At 46.3% G+C, this 19,134-nt stretch overlaps 1 pseudogene; it reads left to right on the forward strand.

Moving 5' to 3' along the window:
- The first annotated feature begins 676 nt into the window (after nt 1-676).
- The window catches only part of LOC125506683, a 37,144-nt pseudogene continuing 18,686 nt past the window's right edge, over nt 677-19,134 (forward strand).

The raw sequence follows: 19,134 nt of genomic DNA on the forward strand, positions 1-19,134 counted from the left end.
CCCAAGATCAACCCCTCAAAGGCTTGGAAAACCTTGCCTAAGATTAAGATGGATGTTCCTGTTGCCTCTAGGTAAATGTTATTTCCGTGTTTTCTTGCTCCGATTGATTCTTCTGCTCTGACCGAGTGGATGGTGAACTTTTCCAGCCCAGCCTCTGCCGCGACTGATATGGATATCGACAAGGTCCCAAATGATGAGGAAACCGATGACGCGGCTACCTCCAAAGCTAGTAAGTCTGCTCGACTCGAATTTATTCGGTCGATTGGATTGTTCGTCAGTGGCATCTCTAATTTTTTTTGTTTGTTGCAGCTCCACGAGACGTTGTCGTGCTTCCAGACGATGAAGAAGAAGTGCCTCTGAGGGAAAGAAGGAGGAGGGACAAGGGACCGAGCAGGAAAGCGCCTGAGGTTCAGGTTGCTCAGTCGACACTGATGCCTAGGACAGCGGTCGAGCAATCCACAGATCCGTCTCGCACCAACGTCACATTCGCTATCCCGTGTCGACTGATTGCCCATCAGGGTCGGCTGCTCAGGCCCCTGCTGCTCCAATACAACCCCATGCATCAGACCCAGCAGCTGCTTCGACTGCCCTGCCATCATCGCTTTTCACTGCGTACCAAACTCCAGACGACCCACCGAGTGCCGCCAAGGAATCTCTTCTTCAGTTGAATCTTGTGATGGGGCAGATGAAAGTGGTGCACGAGGCCAGTCAGGTGACCTACAACGTCGGCGCTGCTCTGCAAACCTATGTCCAGGTTAGTTGATTTCCGACTGATCTTATTTCTCATCCGATCACACACTGGGGTTTGTCTGCCTTAAAGTTGTATAGGTCTTCCACTTGAGTCGACTTGGATTGAGTCGATTGAGTTTTTGAACCAGTGGGGGCACGCTGAGTGCACCCACTGGGTGTAGTCCCCGAGACCATAGTTGACTGTGGGCAGTCGACTGTGGTATGAGAATCTAAATTTTCTCACTCGGCCTGGGCAGACCATGCCAAGTGAAACCTGAACTAGTGGGAGCAGGCTAAGTGCACCCACTGAATGTAGTCCCCGAGACTGTGGTCGACTGCGGGCAGTCGACTATGGTCTGAGAACACCTTTCTTTGCCTTTTTTTACAAATCTAGCTGGACAGACCATGCCGAGTGTTGAATCAAACCAGTGGGGGCACGCTAAGTGCACCCACTAGGTGTACTCCCCGAGACTACCGTTGAATGTTTGACTCGGAGGTAGTCTTAGAGTAACTTTCACTGTGATGTTCTTTTGTTTCTGTCGACTGATATGTCTTATATGTTGACTACAGAAATCTTGTGATCTTGGGGCTCAAGTTTCTACACTGAACAAGCAGCAAATCAGCCTCAATCTTGATCTGGAACTAGCCAAGAAGAACCTCAAGACTGCTCGTGACGAAGTAGCTGCCAGGGGAGGTAACCAATCATCAAAAAGATGTTCCCTATGCTTCAGCCATAGGCTCTATCATGTATTCAATGCTGTGTACCAGACCTAATGTGTGCCTTGCTATTAGTTTAGCAGGGAGGTACCAAAGTAATCCAGGAGTGGATCACTGGACAACGGTCAAGAACATCCTGAAATACCTGAAAAGGACTAAGGATATATTTCTCGTTTATGGAGGTGACAAAGAGCTCAGCATAAATGGTTACGTTGATGCAAGCTTTGATGCTGATCCGGACGATTTTAAATCGCAAACCGGATACGTGTTTATATTGAAAGGGTGGAGCTATCAATTGGAGCAATTCTAAACAAAGCATCGTGGCGGGATCTACGTGTGAAGCAGAGTACATTGCTGCTTCAGAAGCATCGAATGAAGGAGTCTGGATGAAGGAGTTCATATCCGATCTAGGTGTCATACCTAGTGCATCGGGTCCAATGAAAATCTTTTGTGACAATACTGGTGCAATTGCCTTGGCAAAGGAATCCAGATTTCACAAGAGAACTAAGCACATCAAGAGACGCTTCAATTCCATTCGCGATCAAGTCTAGGTGGGAGACATAGAGATTTGCAAGATACATACGGATCTGAATGTTGCAGACCCGTTGACTAAGCCTCTCTCACGAGCAAAACATGATCAGCACCAAGGCTCCATGGGTGTTAGAATCATTACTGTGTAATCTAGATTATTGACTCTAGTGCAAGTGGGAGACTGAAGGAAATATGCCCTAGAGGCAATAATAAAGTTATTATGTATTTCCTCATATCATGATAAATGTTTATTATTCATGCTAGAATTGTATTAACCAGAAACTTAGTACATGTGTGAATACATAGACAAAGTGTCACTAGTATGCCTCTACTTGACTAGCTCATTAATCAAAGATTGTTAAGTTTCCTAACCATAGACATGAGTTTTCATTTGATTAAAGGGGTCACATCATTAGGAGAAAATGTGATTGACCTGACCCATTCCATTAGCTTAGCACTTGATCGTTTAGTTTACTGCTATTGCTTTCTTCATGACTCATACATGTTCCTATGACTATGAGGTTATGCAACTCCCGATTACGAGAGGAACACTTTGTGTGCTATCAAACGTCACAACGTAACTGGGTGATTATAAAGGTGCTCTACAGGTGTCTCCGATGGTACTTGTTGAGTTGGCATAGATCAAGATTAGGATTTGTCACTCCGATTGTCGGATAGGTATCTCTGGGCCCACTCGGTAATGCACATCGCTATAAGCCTTGCAAGCATTGTAACTAATGAGTTAGTTGCGAGATGATGTATTACAGAATGAGTAAAGAGACTTGCCGGTAACGAGATTGAACTAGGTATTGAGATACCGACGATCGAATCTCGGGCAAGTAACATATCGATGACAAAGGGAACAACGTATGTTGTTATGCGGTTTGACCGATAAAGATCTTCGTAGAATATGTGGGAGCCAATATGAGCATCCAGGTTCCGCTATTGGTTATTGACCGGAGACGTGTCTCGGTCATGTCTACATAGTTCTCGAACCTGTAGGGTCCGCACGCTTAAAGTTGGGCGACGATCGGTATTATGAGTTTTTGTGTTTTGATGTACCGAAGGTAGTTCGGAGTCCCGGATATGATCACGGACATAACGAGGAGTATCGAAATGGTCGAGATGTAAAGATCGATATATTGGACGACTATATTTGGACACCGAAAGTGTTCCGAGTGGTTTCGGAGAAAACCGGAGTGCTGGAGGGTTACCGGAAACCCCCCGGGAGAAATAGTGGGCCTTATGGGCCTTAGTGGAGAGGGAGAGGGCTGGCCTAGGGCAGGCCGCGCGCCCCTCCCCCTCTGGTCTGAATTGTACTAGGAGAGGGGGGGCGACGCCCCCCTTTCCTTCTCCCTCTCCCCCTTCCTTTCCCCCTCCTAGTAGGAGGGGACTCCTCCTGGCGCGCCTACAGGGCCCGGCCGGCCTCACCCCTTCCTCCTTTATATACGGGGGCAGGGGGAACCTCTAGGCACACAAGTTGATATGTTGATCTCTCCCAGCCGTGTGCGGTGCCCCCTCCATCATAATCCACCTCGATCATATCGTAGCGGTGCTTAGGTGAAGCCTTGCGTCGGTAGCATCATCATCGCCATCATCACGCCGTCGTGCTGATGAAACTCTCCCATGAAGCTCTGCTGGATCGGAGTTCGTGGGACGTCATCGAGCTGAACGTGTGCTGAACTCGGAGGTGCCATGCGTTCGGTACTTGGATCGATCGGATCATGAAGACGTACGACTACATCAACCGCGTTGTGCTAACGCTTCCGCTTTCAGTCTACGTGGGTACGTGGACACACTCTCCCCTCTCATTGCTATGCATCACCATGATCCTGTGTGCGTAGGATTTTTTTTAAAATTACTACGTTCCCTGACAGTTTGGTTGCCCGGTTTTCCTGTTGGGCCTGCATCGCACGCTCCTCAAAGCAGCCCAAAGCCTGGCTCGCTGGAAACGCTTGGATCGGCAGTTTCTCGCGAGCCAGGCTAAGTGCGACGCGAGTTCGCATGGGCGGGAGCGAGGCGAGGGCGAGGGGGAGGGAGGGAGATGGAAATCTGGTGCGCCGTCCCGGCGCCAAATCTAGCCTCACCCCCCTTTCACTCGCTCACCCATAGCCACTGCCCCCTTTCTTCCCTACTGCCTCACCACCAGCGCCGGCTGCGATTTCAGATCTGAGCTATAGGCGGCGGCGGAGGCGTTTGCGGCGGTGACACCGTTTACGGCGGATCTGGTGCTGGCCTTGCTGTTGGCCACCGTCTGCTCGACCTAGTCTGTGCCATGGCTCCCCCTACGTCGTCCTCGTCTCTGATGCCGGTAATCAGCACCCCTACCCCCCTTTGTTAGCTCAGTGGTTAGGCCGTTAAGCTGGGTGTAGAATCGATTTCCCACTGAACGAACCGTCGATGTCGACTAGGTTATGGACGCACGAATGAGGCTGATAATCCAGGAAGCAGCACTGATTAGTGTGATTCAGGCATGGGTCATGTTCATGCACCAAAGAGCTGTTCGTCGTGCTGGGAGACCTTTGATTCGTTATGGTCCATTGTTTTCCCAGGAACAGGAGAGGATCCAAAATCTGAACTACATCTACAACTGCAATGACGTCGAGACTCTATGGATGCTTAGAATGAAAAGAGCACCATTTGCCAGGCTTGTCGAGACCTTCATGAGTATGGGGCTGTTACAAGATAGCATCAACACCAGTGTCGAAGAGCAAGTGGCCATGTTCCTCCATGTTGTTGGCCATAACCAGAGGTTCAGGGTCATTCACAACATCTTCAGGAGATCAATGGAGACCATCTCTAGATACTTCAAGCGGGTGCTTTTTGCTATTGGGGAGCTTAGAGGAGAGATGATCAGGAGACCATCTGGCCAGACTCCACCCAAGATTCGCGGAAGCCCAAGAACTTCAAGGTGAGCATTGACAATATACACTTTCCATGGCTTGATATTCTTGTATTGTTCAAGTTGAGCACTAACACAGGCTTGTGATGCCATTTTCAGGATTGCATTGGGGCAATAGATGGTACTCATGTCACTGCCAGAGTTCCTAGGTCACAGTCAGCAGCATACAGGGGGAGGAAGCACTACACAAGCCAGAATGTGCTTGCTGCTGTTGACTTTGATCTGAAGTTCGCAAATGTGCTGGCTGGCTGGGAGGGGTCAGCGCATGATGCTAACATTCTCACTGACAGCATGAGTCGACCTGATGGGATCAACATCCCCGACGGCAAGTTCTAGCTTGGAGATGCTGGCTATGCATGTCGGCCGGGTATTCTTCCACCCTTCAGGAAAACAAGGTACCATCTCAATGAGTTCTCTGGTAGGAACTATCCTAGGACTGCACAGAAGCTGTTTAATCTCAGACACTCCAGCCTTACAGTAACTGTTGAGAGGGCATTTGGAGCTCTGAAGAATAGGTTTAAGATCCTGGATCATAAGCCATTCCACCCATACTCCACTCAGATTAAACTAGTTCTTACTTGTTGCATTCTGCACAACTGGATCCTCCAGTGGGGCTTTGATGAACATGTGCCTGAGGAGGAAGATGTCGAGCCTGACGATGTTGTTAGCTCCGGCCATGGTGTCGAGGCATTTGACAATGATGCTTGGAAGAACAAAATGTTGGAATGGGCAGAGGCGATGTGGCTTAACAGAGGTCAGTGCAGGATTTGAAGAAGATGGAAGAAGAACAAGAAGCAGCAGCAGAAGCAGAAGAGGAAGAGGAAGAGGAAGAGGTAGATCTGATAGCAGCAACACCGATAAACTATCCCCTATTTAGCCAACGGCTCTTAATAATTCGAACTATCATTTGATAATAGTTAGGCTGAAATGTCATTTGTTTAAGTAGATGGCACTACATGTTCAGATTTTGTGTGGTAAGCCCACCACTAGTTAGAAGTGGTGACAACACCTTATGCAGGTTGCAACCAAACACCATGTCATATGTGCGCCTAATGCAATGCGGGCAACCAAATGCCGGGTCGAAAATGGTTGTCTCATGCAACTAGGGGCATGCAGGCAACCAAACTATGTGTATCTGGGGTTATTTGGCCTGCATCCCCTCAAACCGGCTCAATAGAGCTAGACTCATCGGGCCAGGCTCGATCGATAATGTAATCAAACACGCCCGTAGTGTGCAAGTTGTACACAATCACGTAAGGTGGGCTAGTCATGCTGGTTGCCGTAACTCCATGTACTGTAGGGGGTTGTGGGTTCGATCCCACTCCAACCGTATTTCTTTTTCTTTTTTCAAACTACAAGCAGTGTGTAGAAGCGGAGAAGCCGCTTCCTTATTAGTAGGCGATTAAGACGGTGAAGTGTGCCTTATTAGTTGATTGTTGTGTTTGATCCTCGGGATGATCGACTATACACTTGTTTATACTATGGATAATGAAGCTACAAAATGATATATTTCCCCACACTTTGATGTTACAGGAATTAGAGAGGGTACCCTTGGAACCTCTCCTTAGTTCAAGCAAATGAATATGATTTAGAAGTTATCTAAACTCTAAAAATATAGTTCATTTAGTTAGACCAAATAGGGCTAATTAGAGAATACTCTAAAGGATACCATTTGCACCTGGCCTTAAAATGAACGCAAACTAACCCTTAAATTCTGTCAAATGAGGATTTTGGCGGATATCCAACTTCAGAGAGTGGAGGCTAGATTGTTAACATAAATAGGGCTAATTAGAGAGGGTACCCTTGGAACCTCTCCTTAGTTCAAGCAAATGAATATGATTTAGAAGTTATCTAAACTCTAAAAATATAGTTCATTTAGTTAGACCAAATAGGGCTAATTAGAGAATACTCTAAAGGATACCATTTGCACCTGGCCTTAAAATGAACGCAAACTAACCCTTAAATTCTGTCAAATGAGGATTTTGGCGGATATCCAACTTCAGAGAGTGGAGGCTAGATTGTTAACATAAAAGATCACTTCGTATAGCGGTTAATTATTTTCTGGCAATACCCTACCTCAGTAAAAGAAAAAGTGTATTCAAAAGCATGCCAGCTAGCCAAAATCCTATTTAGGGGGCCAATTCATGAGGGGAAAATGATATTGTAACATACTTTCCCGTAATAATATGGACACCCCACCTTCAAAATAATACTATAAACACCCATGTGTATGTTTAGAAACAATGGATACATATTGTCATGTACGGAATTTTGTTTTGTAGCTCAGACTCCATGTAGCCTCTTAAATGAAAATTTTCAAAAATCATTTTTCAAGTTTTAACAAATTTTAGAAAAAAAATCCACATTTCTTATGTGTAAATTTTTATTATGAATGATTTAATATGTGAGCTACAAAAATTTGTGGAGTTTTAGTGCTCTCTATTCACTATTAAAATCTAAGAATTAGTTTTTTTGTGTGTAGCTCACATCTTAAGTCATTCCAACATGAAAATTTATACGCGTGTAAAATACATTCATATTGACATGTGGATTTTTTTTCTGATACTTTTTTGAAAACTGTAGCTTTTGATTTTTACCTTTTTCGGAAGTGTTAGAAGGGAGAGAGGGGTTTGGTGGAAGAGTTGTTCGTTATATTATTTGAGCCTCGTGGGCATATTTATAGGAGTACAACGATCAACTTGGAGTACAAGACAAGGCAGGACCAAATCATATTCTATCCTATACTTCCTAATAATCATATACTCAACATCCCCCACAGTCACAACAGTAGCGACGCAGACGGTGAGACAAAAGAAGAATCCGAAGGCAAGCCGACGGACACCCCCCACAGTCGTAACGGTTGATGCATCGCGGAGTCGTGGCTGGAGTGGAAACCGACGAGGTTGCTCAAGCAAGGCGGTAGCCCTTTGTGCCGATTTCGATGTAGCCGAGAGCGTAGGGTGGTGTAGCCATTGCTGAGGTAGCCGTGCGAGAGACGCCGTGGTCGATGTCGAGTCGGGGTGGCCGGTGTCGAGGTAGTCGCCGTGGACCTGAAAGAAGAGCGGCGACGGCGGCCCGAGGAGGTGGTGGCGGCTAGGTCAGAGGCACGGCAAAAGTGCTCGAAGTAGGCGAGGAAGAATCCGACAGCGTGACGAAGACCAGCGCAGACGGTGGCGTTCCCGCGCCTAGGGAGGCGGCGCGACACATACCACGTAGAAGTCAACACGCGGGGACGGCGAAGTGGGCCGTGCATCGTGACGCTACGGCCCGAAGGGGCGACGCAGTGGCAGCGTGTGGGTCGAGGCGACGGCGGGGAAGACCTCAAGGCGATCGTAGGGACCGCGTGTCACGCTCGCTAAGGCCCGACAAAGCGACACAACGGCAGCGCGAGGGTCGGTGCAGCCTCGGGGATGGCCTGGAGCGGACGGCCTCGGGGCGGTGGTTGACCGCGGGCCGTGGCATTACGGCCCGAAAGGGCGATGCAACGGCATCGCGCGGGTCGGTGCAGCCGCGAGGAGAACCACGAGACGGCGGCATGGACCGTGTGCCACGCTCGCTACGGCCCGACGGGGCGACGCAGCGGCAGCGCGAGGGTCGATGCAGCCACGAGGACGACCTGGAGTGGACAGCATCGGGACGATGGTAGATCGCGGGCCGCGGCACTATGGCCCGAAAGGGCGACGCGGCGGCAGCGTGCGGATTGATGCAGCCGGGGGAAAACCATGGGGCGACAACGCTGCGGTCTGAACGGACAACACAGTGGCAGCCTACTGCTCGATCGAAGAGGAAGCACATATATTATATACCAGATGATTTTCACTGAATCTCATAGAGGACGCACCACGTGCAAACACCCTGCATGCACGGGACACAAGCCTCCACGATTGGATCAGTGGATCTGCGTGGGAAACTGAGCAGCGTAAGAGACTTGCCTCCTCTTTACGCGTGCTTTCATCCGTGCTCCCGCGTATATGACTTGATTTGATTGGAACAAAATAAAGCCTGGTTCACCCTCTTAACAAAATCAGAAGGAGATGATTAAATTAGAAAAGGAAAAAAAATAGTCATAAAATGAAGTAGGAGCATGTATGAAAACATGAAAAAGGAACAGACAAGCCGAATCCCAGAGCAGCAGACCATGCGCGCGCATGCGAGCGAATGTCCGCGCGGGACGCGGGAGCGGCCAGAGGCCACTCGTTGCCGGAGGACGGGCTAGCCCAAGAGGCTCCAAGGCCGCCGCAGTAACCGATCTCGGTGGATGCAGGCCGGGTCGGAACGATGCGCGTATGTACGCGGGTGTTTCGAGTAGCCGCGTGCCAGCGTGTAGTCATCGTCAAGGTTGAAGCAGATGCGTGCAAAGGGTGGACAGACGAACTCAAACTGATCTTAAATTGAAAAATTAAAAAAACACCGATACAGAAAAAAATAATCTGAAATCAACTGATGAGGAAAAAGACTCTCTGAAGGAGCTGATCAACATGATCGAGGGACGAACCCTAGGTACGGGCGGCGCGGCCCCGGACGGCGGTCATGAAGGCCGGCTGCCTCGGAGGCGGCGCGCGGGTGCAGAAGCGACGGCGGCTAGGGTTTATGATCGATTAGGCCGATACCATGTTAGAAGGGAGTGACAGTTTGATGGAATAGTTGTTCATTATATTTCTTGAACCTCGTAGGCATATTTATAAAAGCATAATGACCAATTTGGAATACAAGACAAGGCAGAACCAAATCCTAATCTATCCTATACTTCCTAATAATCATATACTCAACAGGAAGGACTTCATAGAGCTGAGTTTCAAAACATCTAACTCTTGTCAGATTGTATTAATATACAAAATTTGAGTCATAATGCAATTTTTTTGCATCCCGTAAGGAACAAAAGGTGGATGCTTAAATGTACTTGATTTGTCTTCTGTGGACTAGGGAGTAGAGTCCATAGAAACAGCCATGCATGCAAACTATTAAGAGTACGATTGTGAATGTTAGAACTTGCAAGAAAATGGGGATTCGAGTTAAAAAGATGCAAATAGGAGGTGGCTCGAGGTTTAGAAGTTGTCATCATCCTGCTCCTCATTGACGGAGGTTCAAACCATGTACTTCCTCCGTTTCGAATTATTTGTCTTGGATTTGTCTAGATACGGATGTATCTAGACTTATTTTAGTGCTAGATACTTCCGTATCTAGACAAATCTAAGACAAATAATCTAAGACAAATAATTCGGAACGAAGGGAGTAGGTTATAAGACAACAAAATGTCTCGACAACACCGTCCACAAGGAGCCCACCAATTGCATGCCCACCTATCTAACTAGTGGCGGCATTAACCCCAAGACATGTCGGGCAGCCGCTTGGGGTGTGGCCGAGATGTGCTTCATTGGCTGTAGCGTACAGTGGTACTGTTGCATATTATTGCCCATGGTAGGTACAAGTCCGGCCTGGGCCGTGGTGAGATCTTGGCTCTGGCATTCTATCCAACCATGGCTTATGGACCACAAAGGTCCAAAGTCACTCGGCGAGGTCTTCCATAAACAAGGCGATGTCTGGATCCAGAACCCCGCAGCACAGACCCATCAGGTTATGCAGATGTTCCACGGTTATCGAACCAAAGGAAATGACAAAGCACTATCTCAGACTAGACTCATCTTCCACTGCCCTTGAGTGTTGTCGACGATACATCGAGGACTCATTCGATTTGGAGGAAATCAAAACGTAGGAATTAGGAGTAGTATAAGAATATGATAGGATGGCACTTGCCATCCTAAGAAATTGACTTGCCTCGTTCCTACGCGTAAAATGAGCTTTGAGTGAATGTGTAGTTTTCTCCAAAAACACGGGAAATGAGTAGTATTCCTACGAAATTCCTGCACGTATTTCCTACAAACCGAATGCATACATAGAAAATTTTCCTCTGGAATCCTTATTCCTATGTTTTTCCTACGAAAATCCTCCAAACCGAATGAGGCCTGAGTTATTGTCGATGGTACGTGCAGGTGGGGAGGGCATGCAAATAGAAACAACCAAGGAACATGGACGCGGTCCCTAGGTGTTCATTATTTGTATGCAGATCGCCGTGGCATCACCTGGATGGGGTGGCCTCGCCAGTGACAACGAGCTCCCCTCTCTTCCCATTGCCTTGCGGTAGCTAATGAGAAAATTTTGTGTGCAACAAAATGGGAAAGGGGGGAGGGGGTCTCGTGGAAACAAAATGAGGGCACATTGACTCCTTTACTAATTGTTTTTGGGAGGAGAGGATTCTGGTCGGCAGCCGGCCAACGCGGGAAGGAACTGGATTAACAGATGGCCAATTTTGTATTGGCCACATGTTGTTCTTTTGAGTTGCCATGTGTTGTTCTTTGTTCGATGTTGTGTTGTGTCATGCATGTCGCGCCGTGGAATTTGCGATTTTTATCCCATCGTGTAGGTGAAGGGACATAAATTACAGGCCGGGCCAGACCAATTCAGGCTCATCAGCTCGTTGACGAGCACTTTTTCTGCACCGCACCCGGACCGGACGGCTAGAAAAAATGGCTCTAGTTTGTCCACCATTTTGTATTAGCACATAATCCCTCCGTTCTAAAATACTTGGTGTAATTTTAGTTCAAAATGTGTTACGTGTTTTTACTACAGCCTGAATTCATTTATGCACACAATTCATTGAACTCCGGTATGTTCACACCCTGATTAACCCACTAAATATATGCATCCTCTGTCACAATAGATTTTCAACCAATTGTCGTTCTGATTATTAAGTGATAACGACATAACCCACTCAACCATATGTTTGATTGGATGCTAAAAACATATGTTTGACTCATTAAACATTGGCTAGTACGAGTAGGGCGTTTCGGTGCTCAGGCTCATCTGCACCCGGTTAGAAAATAATCATACAAAAATCAAAAGAAATTCAAAAAATTCCAATTTGTTGTTGTGCAATAGACAATCTGATGCCTGAGGCCTGTGCCAAATTTCATGGCATTTATATATCTGAGCAGCTCTCAGGAAAAAAAACAAATCGGATCAAAACAGTATATGAGCAGTAAACATTTTTACAGACCCCCAATTTGTCTTTTTTGCTGAGTGCTCCTCAGATGTCCCATTGATTAGAAAGTTGGAGCGGACCTCACGCATCAAATTGTCTCCCTAAAAAAATTGGAATTTTTTAAATTTTTCTGGTATTTGTTTTGAATTTTTTTCGTCAGCGCGGGTGCAGATGAGCTCGGGTGCAGAGATGGATTTTCAGGCTAGTACTTGTTTTTAAGATTGATTTAGTACACATCATTTTGGAGCATCTAGGGGTCAATTTGTTAAGGTTTGTTTAGTACACATCATTTCAAAGGAGCTAGAGATGTTCTTACTAAAGGAAATATGCTCTAGAGGCAATAATAAAATTATTATTTATTTCCTTATTTTATGATAAATGTTTATTATTCATGCTACAATTGTATTAACCAAAAATATAATACATGTGTGAATACATAGACAAACATAGTGTCACTAGTATGCCTCTACCACTATTAGGAAAAGTGCTATAAATAATATGGACACTAATGGCACACCAGACATGTGGTGCGCCACTACTATATAGCAGTCGTGCATCATGTGTTGGTGCGTCATTAGTGTCTGTCACACTAATGGCGCACCGCACCAATGGTGCGCCACTACTAACATTTTTTTTTCCGAAAATACTAATGACGCACCCGGTCAGAGTGCGCCATTACTGGTTAATGGCACACCACTCACCCCGTGCACCATTACTAACAATTTTTTTTCCAAAACTAGTAATGGCGCACCTTGGTACAGTGCGCCATTACTATTCTTCCCCCCTCTATCCCTTTTCCCCTCGTGGCCCCCCACGCCAGATCCCCCTCCATCTCGATCCCCCTTGCCGCCGACGACCCCCCGCACCCTCCCCCACTCCACCGCCGCCGACAACCCCCCGCACCCTCCCCCGCTCCAACCTAGCACTACTAGGAAAAGGCCTACTAATGGCGCACCGGTTTTGCCTACTAATGGCGCATCACCGGTGCACCATTAGTAGCACGCCACTAGTAATTTTTACTAATGGCGCACCACTGGTGCGCCATTAGTATCTGGTATACTAATGGCGCAGTATATAACACCATGGGGCACACTAATGGCGCACTGCGGATGGATGCGCCATTAGTATACTTGGCATACTAATGGCGCACTCTGTAGTGATGCGCCATTAGTATGAATATTATGTTTTATTTTTTTTACTTTTCTGATTTTTGCACATGTTACAAAATATATTATTTGACAGAATATAGACAGTAGCACACAACAACAGCAGATTCATCGAATACAATAGAAGATTAGTCTCCGAATACAATTCATCATATTAGTCTCTGAATTCAAAAGACCGAACAAAGATAAAACATTACAAGTCTCCAGACCGCGAGTATCGAGTTTGTCGGAAGTAATACTAATCCTAACAAGTCCTACTAATTATCATCATACAACTTCTACTCGTTATTCATAACAAGTCATACGATCATCATCTTGATAGTCTTCGAACCAACCCTACTTAATTATTCTTAGCACATGATCATCAGTATTAGGCAGGACTTAAATACCCTATTTAAGCTAAAATAGCATAAAACAATATAGACCCTGACTCTCCATTATGGAGAATGGAGAACATCCTATCTCCAATTCTTGCGCTTCGCTTCCTTTTGCTTCCAAGAAGCTCCTTACGACTGTCCATACATTTTTTTCATCCTTTGATTTTCATGTCTCCACTTCTTTTAGAAATCTCGTATGGACAGTTGAGATTCGTAGGACGACCTGGCTGTATGTTCAAAACATTAACACTACCTTTCAGATACATCATATGAGGCACACAATTCTCTGGGATTATCTGTTGAAAAACATAGTAATAACTTCATAGTTAGCAATGATGTACTAGTTTTAGAAGTATGCAAAAGATGTACGGATGTCGTAATAGTAAAAATCTTACCAGGGTATCTCCATGGTAGTTACCGTAGTTGAACACATGCACTAGTGGCACGTATTTACCATAATGTTGAGGAGTTTGATTGTAGATATTGTAATTATCAATGTCAGTACAAAATCCGACCAAATGATTTTTCTCCTTGTAAGTTGTTAATTCGGAGCCATCGGTGTAGTGGGTTTTGTCTACCATCTCCCGCACATTCTTTGAAGAATGAAAATAAGCTGTCAATGGAAATAAGTTGTCAACTATTTTGAAATAAACAATATAAATTAGCTAATAACTATGTTTGAGAAACTCACATAGCGGTAGAACTGGAGGCGTATCAACAAGGACCCAAATGTCCATATTGTCTTGGTTGATGTCAGGATTACCAAGATCCATGGTGATAAGCATACCCTCATCAAAACCATACATCTTGCAAAATGCTTCCCAATTTTTGCAACCAAAATGGGTTACGCCCTCAGAATTATATAGATTTACTTCAAAGTCCACATCGTGATGAGTCCTTAGGTGAATTTTCTTTGTTTCAGAAATTTCATGGTCTTCAAAATCCATCCTCTCCAAGACATAGTGTCTTGCATGGCATGGGATAATCTATACTCGAATTGTAGAAGATGAAAATTACACGTTGAAATAGTTGAAGTCATGCTTAATTATGAAAATAACACTTGTCATCGTTGTGTACCATTTCAACTTCGAAGGTCTCCTCGAGCTTAATGCTGAAGTGCCGATCATCGTCCAGGTGAGGCATGTCGCACAGACCTCGATCGTCGTGGCATCAGTCGCACTCCGCCGGGAGACTTTCGTCGTCCGATGATGATGACGACATATCCTACGTTCATAATTCAAAACTACATCATTTTGGGTTTGTCGACACCGAGGCATCCTAAAAGCTAAGCTTTTATCATTTAGGGTTTGTCGACGCCGAGGCACCCTAAAAGCCTAAACTTTCATCATTTAGGTTCTTATCGACACCAAGGCACCCTAAAAGCCAAGGTTTTATCATTTAGGGTTTGTCAACGTTGAGGCACCCTAAAAGCCTAAACTTTCATCATTTAGGTTTTGTCGACGCCGAGGCACCCTAAAAGCCTAAGTGTACATCATTTAGGTTATCATCGACACCGAGGCACCCTATAGAAGCCAAGTTAAGTTTTCATCATTTAGGGTTTATCGATGCCGAGGCACCCTAGGGCCTAATCACTTGGCACTAATCACTTGGCTCTATTGCCACCTATGTTGGGTTTATCATCTAGGGTTTATCGATGCTAACGAGAATTCTAAGTTGGGCCTAATCACTTGGCTCTATTGCCACCTATGGTTTAATGCAGCAAGAATGGCGGGGCAGTTGATCCTACTTAATTAAGTACTAAGATACCCCGACCCATGCATTAGTAGCAAGTACCCCATATGTCCGATTTTTAGCAAAGTCATGCTAAAATTCACGGAAAATTTCAGCATGACCTTTGCTGAAAATAAGACATATGGAGTAGCCGAATTTTCCAGAACGGAAGTTAATCGACATCCCGGCAAACTCAAGGGCCTCTCGGGGTACCTGCAAAATCATCACGACATGATGATCGGAGACAAAACCCAGCAAACTAGCACCACAATGTGCCTCTACTTTCATATGGATGAAAAGGCCACAGACCATATGGTCCTCTGCTTTCATATGGACAAAAATCAGCTCAACTTATGTGAGCTTCCATTCCAGATCTAATAGGTCACCCAACAAAAAATCATGAATAGTTTTAGCTGAAAAAAAATCATGGATTGCTGTTAACTAAAAATTAGTGAAAGAAACTGTTGCTGATCATGGATTACTATTAATTAAAAATAGAGCATCTGGCTTGTCTTATCATGTTCACTAAGTCCACAAAAATGAATAGGTTCAGTAAACTTGAAGTACTCAACACTAAACATGGTTCAGAGCTCACTACACTACACTACATCGTGCAATGGTTCAGACCTCACTACACTAGAACAAGCTCACTACACTACACTACACTACACTACACATGCTTAAACTCTGAACATAAACAAACACCAGCAATGCAATATGTAAACTACCTCTGTTTCTAGGCAACAAGATTTATCATCAATGCTTTTGAGTTTATTAAGTACCTTCAGTTCTGAGTTTTAAATGTCAAAAGAGCTTCACAGAATCTTGAATCCTCCAAATCACTCTTAACAGTTCTGCATTGCACAAAGGCAGCAATGAGCCAATGATATCAGTAGCAATAATAGGTGCTTACATTCTCATAACGTTAGTATTAGTTAACCAAAATTCAACCTATAGAGTTCTAGTACAGTGAGTAACTCCCAATTCTTTTAATAGAAGCACAATTAACAACACAACTAGGGAGTCTAGGACAATGCCACCAGATAGAATTTGAAGGAAAAACGTTCTTCCAGAACCTTCAAGCCACAATCATACATAGAGTGGCTGATCATATAAGCTATATTTAAATAAACATCAACTAAACTTGATGACAAGAAAAACTACAATCACATTGATACAAACTAGAGCATATAGCAATAGTAAATTGCTGCTCCATATAGCAATAGTAATGCACCTAATCAACATTGTAGAGCATCCTGTTACAAACTTGTTCTGATCCTGCAAATTAATGAGGAGGAAGAATGTGACGCCCCAAGACCGGAGCTTCAGATGCCTTCCGTGGTTTCCGGGTTTCGTTGTGTGTTTTGTTTCGTCTGTTGCATTCATTTTTGCATCATGTGCATTGTCATTTTCATGCATGTTGTTTTGTTGCATGCTCCATGTGTGGTTCTTGCACCTTCACTCCTCCTTCCCTCCCCTTTCTTTCATTTCTGCAAGTGCCATTTTTCCCTTCTCTTTTGATGTTCATCTCTTCCCCAATATTCTAACACCATCTACCTAGCCTCTCTGTCAAATTTCATCTCGTTTGAAATTGTTTTGGTTAGGTTAAAAAATGGTTCAAGTTTGAATTAAATTCAAACTTGAATTATTTTTACTTCCTTTAAAAATCTCCAAACCAATTTTGTTAAATAGGGCATGAATTCAGGGTCATGAGGATATATTTATATTTCTCATGCACCTCTCCTTTTCCCCCTGTGCTTTTCTCTTTATTTTCTCCTTGTAGAAAATTAGAGAAAAGATAACTGTAACTTTAGGCCAGCCGCAGCCCACTTGGGCCTCCCTCCAAACCGGCCCACCTAGGCCATCCTCTACCACCAGCCCAGCTGCCAGGCATCTCACCACCCCCTCTCTTCTGGGCCGGCCTCTAAGGCCCAGCCGCGCCGCGCGATAACCCTAGCCCGCACCTGGCTCTCCTCCTAGCGCCGCCACCAGAGAGCCTCGTTCGCAACCTCCCTCTCTCCCACGATCCCACTCCTCCTCGTTTCCTCGCACCGCCAGGGAACCGATAACCCGATCCATCGCTCCCACGAACCCATCTCCTTCCCTCCAGCGCCGCGCTGCCCGATCCCATCCTTCTCTCTCACTCCCTCCTGCCGCGATCTCCGCCTCCCTCCGCAGCGCCCCCATCTCGCTCGCGGGCCCTCTACTCTCCTGCACCATCCCCGACGCCGGCAAGCCCGCTGCCAACCGAGCTCGAAGCTCCGCCGCTGCACCTCGTCGCCGGAGTCCCGTTTCTCTGCCTCCCCTACTTCGCCGAGTGCCATCCCCCGCTGCAGTCGTCGTCTCGATCCAGCGGGATCAAGCATGATGACAAGGACTGGCGCCTCCCCTGCGTTTACTCCGCCCTCCAGGAGCCCGCGACCCGTGCGCCTCCTCCATGTTCTTCCTCCTTGCCGCCATGGGCGCGAGGGTCGAGCTCGCCCGCCCCACCGCGTCACCACGGGCGCACCAAGGGCGCCTCCCATGGCCGCCGTTGCCCGCTGCTGCCCTCCACCTTCTCCTGTGCGTTGCCGCCATCCAAGACCAGCAGGACGCCGCTGTAGCGCCGACCAGCGCCAGCCTCCTTCCTCCTGCCCGTGCCTTTCCTTTCGCCCATGCCTTTGTCGTGCGAGAATGTGAGGAGGACGACCGGTGCCAAGTCCTGCTCGAGCACCTGCCTGCGTTGCTGCGTCGGTGCACCGTGTCGCCTCTCGTTGCCTGCCAAGAACGCCTCCACCGGAGACCGCCAAGACAGTCCAGGATTCGCCAAGTACCACGCCGTCGGTGTCCCTCCAAGTGTGATGTTGGAACATGCATGACTACGCGGATTCGCCAAGTACCACGACGCTCGAAGACCTCGGATTCACCAAGTTCCCACGATGACGAGTGTGACCCTTCGGATGCGCCAGGTTCGTCTACACGAAAATGCCAAGTACCACTCATGTTGGCAAGAACCATAAGTCGGACCCCGAACGATCGACGTCTCGTGGACCGTGTACAACTACCGTCGCTCCGAAGACGTTGGAGTCATCAAGTACCTCTCCGAACGAACGTGAACGACTACTTCCACTACCGCCGTCGCGAGAACGCCTACTTCCCTCTACGAACTTGATCCGTCCCGTTTGCACGCTCCGAAGGTATAACCCCGAGATGACGCCCGTGGACCGAATGCTTGTGTTGTATGAGATGCATGGTTGGTTGTTGTTTTCGCTCGTGAACCTTAGTTGTTCCTCCTTGTTGCTATGCCGTCGACACGTGGGAACCCGGTAACCGGGAGCACCCCACCGTTCTTCGCATGACACGCTCCCGTCACACTTGTTCTTTTCCACCAGCATCTCAAGCGAGTTTCCGGAACGGGAACATTGTCGTGGTACCGTTTCCGTTATCGTCCCCGTGGCATCCTTTCTTTCCGCCACGATGACAGATGCTTCTTAATATGCTCTTATCAACTTATTCATAATTATTGCATAAAACTTGCATGTCATCCGCATCATGATAACAACTTCAAGAATGTTTAAAATTGTTGTTGCATCAAATTGCTAATGCATATGGGGATTTACCGGATTTGTTGTTTGTTATATCCGGCTCCATTTAAATTGTTTAAATGGTATAGTTTTGTTATGCTTCACCTCTTGCCATGTTAACCAATATTTAATATTGTGGAGTTCATAAACGAGAGAGAACTAAATAAGTCATGTGGTGTTTTCTTCAATATGCAACTCCGTTGCATATTGAGCTCCATTTAATTTGTAGGTTTGTTTGTGCATTTTTCCATGCCATGCCTCATTAAACCGGACATGCATCATACTTGTTTGTGCATCATGCCTTGTTTATGTGGTGGTTGTTTACTATGTTGTTTGCTTCTTTCCGGTGTTGCTTCTTCGGGTTGTTTCCGGTAACGTC

Source organism: Triticum urartu, chromosome 5, assembly GCF_003073215.2.
Source record: "Triticum urartu cultivar G1812 chromosome 5, Tu2.1, whole genome shotgun sequence".
In the NCBI taxonomy this organism is placed as follows: domain Eukaryota; kingdom Viridiplantae; phylum Streptophyta; class Magnoliopsida; order Poales; family Poaceae; genus Triticum; species Triticum urartu.